This window comes from Mesoplodon densirostris, chromosome 20 (genome assembly GCF_025265405.1).
Source record: "Mesoplodon densirostris isolate mMesDen1 chromosome 20, mMesDen1 primary haplotype, whole genome shotgun sequence".
NCBI lineage: Eukaryota > Metazoa > Chordata > Mammalia > Artiodactyla > Ziphiidae > Mesoplodon > Mesoplodon densirostris.
Window position 1 is genome coordinate 15096742 of NC_082680.1, and position 4920 is coordinate 15101661.

Below are 4920 nucleotides of genomic sequence, written 5' to 3' on the forward strand. Positions count from 1 at the left end.
AACATATTTGTATTAAGAAAATTTCTCTGAGGCTCTCTGTGCTGGGAATTAAAGCTATGTCCATACACACGAAATAAACTGTCCTGTGGCTGATCTGCTCATTTCAGCTGTCTTAATGATTAATGGGGACTGCCGCTCAATCGACTCAACTGCCCCAATCAGTATTTTTTTAAATAAATGTATTTATCTTATTTATTTATTTTTGGCTGCATTGGGTCTTCGTTGCTGCACGTGGGCTTTCTCTAGTTGCGGCAAGTGGGGACTACTCTTTGTTGCAGTGCACAGGCTTCTCACTGTGGTGGCTTCTCTTGTTGCGGAGAACGGGCCCCAGGCGCGCAGGCTTCAGTAGTTGTGTCACGTGGGCTCAGTAGTTGTGGCTCACGGGCTCTAGAGTGTAGGCTCAGCAGTTGTGGCACATGGGCTTAGTTGCTCCGTGGCATGTGGGATCTTCCCGGACCAGGGCTCGAACCCATGTCCCCTGCATTGGCAGGTGGATTCTTAACCACTGTGCCACCAGGGAAGCCCCCCAATCAGTATTAGTCATGAACTCTAGGAAATCTGGTGCAAATAAAACAGCTGGGATGTTGGGAAGTGTTCTCACTTCTCAGGTAGTTGATTTAAGGACCTTTGATAGAATAAAACTCATCAACTTTTACTTTTTTTTTTTTTTACTACTTGCAATTTAATCTTTTCTGAGTCAAAATTTGGGGTCTCTATATAATTTGAAGTTCAAGGTAATCTCTTCATAATCTAATAACTGATAATGTCTCTAAAATATTATAATTTATTATAATTCTTATGTTAAATGTATATATTTAAGACCGGCGAAATAGTTCCATCCTAATTTGCAAGAGAGTATAAAGCCTAAATGTCTGAAAACACAGTGTTTGGCTCACAGACACTTAGATCAAAGTCCAGTACCTTAGAAAAAAAACCCGTTGTACGAATTTGTCTGGTGTGCATCACATACAAACGTGTCTAATTTAGCAGCTTTTCCAGATAGTCTCCCAATAATCAGACAGTAACCTAAAAGGATTCAATAATTCTTATATCTAGGTTTTTCAGACTGCCTTGTAAGAAGTTTTGATATATTTTTCTATATTGTGAATATCAAAGAGATTAACTTCCATAGAAGCTACTTTGTTCCATAAAAGTACTACAAACAAATGGCCTCAAAGAAAGGTATGTGTACAGGCATCATCCCTGGCCACACAGTGAAGTCTTAACAATATCAAATGTTCCAAAGTAAACCGAATCCAAGGTGCATTTCTGTGATAATATTGAATGCAAAAGAGAAAAGAGGGATCTGTAGGTCTTCATGAAAAATTGTTTGCTAATTAAGCTAAATATATTGTAATTAGGGCTGTTCTGTGGGACACATTGTTCTACTGGACACATAAAGGCCTATCTTCCAGGAAAGTTAAATTTCTCTACTAAAATAGAGAAGATTCTGACATCCAAAAATATACCATGTCAGGGAGGCACAGTATACTAAGAAGGTCAAAGAATATCTGTATTGCCAATTCATTTCTACTAAAAATCAATTGTACTCCTGTGGAATATAAGGAAGGTATTACTTTAAAGCAGCAGTTCTCAAATTCTTTGGTCTCAGGATCCTTTACACTTTCAAAAATTATTGAGGAACTCCAAAGAGATTTTGTCTATGTGGGCTACATCTACCAAGATTTACCCTACTAAAAGTTAATACTAAGAAATCTTTAAAACACAAGAATATACAAGCACACACTTTATTATCTGAAAGAGTGATGATATAATCACTTATTATACAATCTTTGGAAACACCACTATATACTCATGGAAGAATGAGAGTGAAAATGGCAAAAATTGTCTCATTATTAAAATGGGTTGACCTCAAGAACCCCCTGAAAAGGTCTTGGGGGCCCCTGAAAAGGTCTTGGAGACCCCCAGGGTTTCACAGATCACAGTCATGAGAAACACTCTTTCAAGTTCTTTTTCTCACTTGTCAAAGAAGGACAGAAATAATCACAAAGATTTGTTGAGAGGGTCAAAATAAAAGGACATCATATAAGGTGAAAGTGATTTATTAAGTGTGTGTTACCTAAATACAAACTTCTCCAGGCTTTAGTCTATCAGTTGAAAACTGGGTATAGTGATATCTGCCTTGCAGGTTGTTATGAAAATGAGTGTTGATGTATGTTTAATGCAAAGTAGGCATTAAAAAATTGCAAAATTTGGGCTTTCCTGGTGGCGCAGTGGTTGGGAGTCCGCCTGCCGATGCTGGGGACACGGGTTCGTGCCCCGGTCCGGGAAGATCCCACATGCCGCAGAGCGGCTAGGCCCGTGAGCCATGGCCGCTGAGCCTGAGCGTCCAGAGCCTGAGTGTCCGGAGCGTGTGCTCCGCAACGGGAGAGGCCACAACAGTGAGAGGCCCACATACCACAAAAAAAAAAAAAAAATTGCAAAATTTATCCAATTTTTTTACCTTATTCCTATTTATTAATTAATTATGAAGCACAGCTACAAAAAATATATAATCACTGGGAAAGATTTTTCTTCCTGTACCATAATGATCACATAAACAGGAAACATATAAATACCCATCACCTGATTATTGTTGTTGCTCCCCAAAATGTGCTGAATGTTCTGTACTAGGTACTGAAAGAAATATGGCAGATGAGAGGTTTACTCTCTATAGAAAGCTGTCTGTGGGCACAAGGTGTAAGTTACTGTACCAAAACCAGAAAGAATAAATACATGCCTGCATTCTGAAGAGAGACAGCCCTGCCCCCTGCTCTTGCACCCTGACACTGGCATCCTAGATAATACCACTGAGGAGAAAGAATGACTCAAAAGAAATGAGCAATGGATATTGATTTGGATATCTACCAACAAAATGACTGACTCCCTAATCAACCTATTGGGCAGGGGAGATCAATCAACATGCCCACCCAGGTACAGAGAGTTTCCAGAAAGTTTTTAGCATCTCACTCTTAACTTTGATTAGTGACCCAAGAAACAAGGATTACTAAATGTTTGAGAATAGCTTCAAATATGTAAGATAGAAAGCAAGTTTCCTCATACTTTGATAACTGAATAGTTAGGTAGCTAGATAGGTAGATAGATAGAAAGATAGATAGATAGACAGAGAGACCAAAGAGTTCTGGAATCAAACTGCTTTGGTTGGAACACTCTTTGGCTCTGCTCTTTGCTAACTATTTGACCTTTAGCAAGTCCCTTAAATCTTCAAGCCTTAATTTTTCTCATCTGTGAAATAGGTATAATAACAATTTCCACCTAAGAAAGTTTGATAATTATATAAGATAAAGTGTTTTATGCAGACTAAGCACTGGATAAATATTTTCATTACTGATGACAGAACAGGGAAGGGTATGCCTGAGAAACAGAATTTTTCAGCTTGATTGAATTACTGGGAATATGAGGTAAAACAGAATGTGGAGCCAGATGGTCTGATATCTTGAATATTGCACACTAGCATAGAGTTAGAATACATGAGAGTTCTTTATAGAGAGAAAATGTATATGGTATATATATATATATATATATATATATATATATATATTTCTTTACATAAAAGTACAAAATATTTACCAACCCTTTCCCCACCCAGGAAAACTCTCAAGAATCACTGCCTCACACCCTTTGCCCCCCAAATGAAACAGCCCTCGACTCTTGAATGCACAGTGTATGAAAAGACCATAATGGCCTAGTATGTCTCTCTAAGTACATTTGGTTATTCACATTAAGTTGTGAATATTCAATAAATGCAAAATTAACATGTGATTAATTAACAAGCACAACAAAAAACCTCTTCTCCCTCTTGCCCAAATAGGGATTCATAGCCCTTTTGATCTATTTAGGGTCCCTTTTCAAGTCTCAGAAGATTGGATATTGTGGCAATTAATTGTTTAAACACATTAATGAAGGATTATGATGAAAGGCAAACATAAAACATAATAAATGCTTGGTAACCAATTTATTTTAATAGCAGTTTCTCTGCCAAGCCAGAGAATTTTCTAGATCACTCCCTTCTATATTCAGCTAAGAGAGATCAGGGGAATTGCCTTTAAATGGGCCCACTCATCATTCCCTACACAGTCATGAAAAGCTCACTACTACACCATTTATATAGCCTGGCTAAAAGAAAAGTTAAGTTTCTTCAACTCTTTAGAGCATAAAGGAGCTGGCTTTTTAGTAAGAACAATATCATAATCAGGTGTTTCATTAAAAATATCAGCAAGGCACAAAGAAAATAGGAATTGACACCAAGGCAGATCAGATAACACTGCCCGATAGGAGAGCTTTTATTCACGAATGATTGAAGGTTTTAGATACTTGTCTCTTTCCTTAGCAGAATGTTGTCCTTAGAACAAAAACAGTGGCAGGAGCAAGTGTAGCATTAGGTTAAATTGACCTCAAATCCTTTCTCAAAAAAGTGTCATAAGTCTTTTTAGATTCCTAGGCTCCTAGGTCTAAGGTTTTTTCTGCCCCAGTACATTATTTTTCCCCAGAGAGGTTTTTGAGGGGAGGAGAATTGAAGTAGCACTGGAGAAGGCAATGCTTAGTGGATGATTAGTTACCACTACTACTGGCCCCAAAATTCATTTGGAGGAAATTATATGGAAAAGCAACTAGTGGAAGACTTCTGCCTTGGAAAGTCTAATACAACATGTATGTGTATACATGCCTGTGTGCGTGTGCATGTCTGTGTATAGGCTCCAATTACCCTTCAAACACTAATCTTCTATAATTTTATACATTTATACCATTACCAAATATCTAATAACACATGTGAACAGATAATTGGAAAATTGGAGATCATAGGTCCTGCAGAAACTTCCCTATACTTGTACAGAGAGACTGGACAAATACTATCTTGCAAAAAATCAGGTTAGAACTGAGCACTAATAAGTTATTATA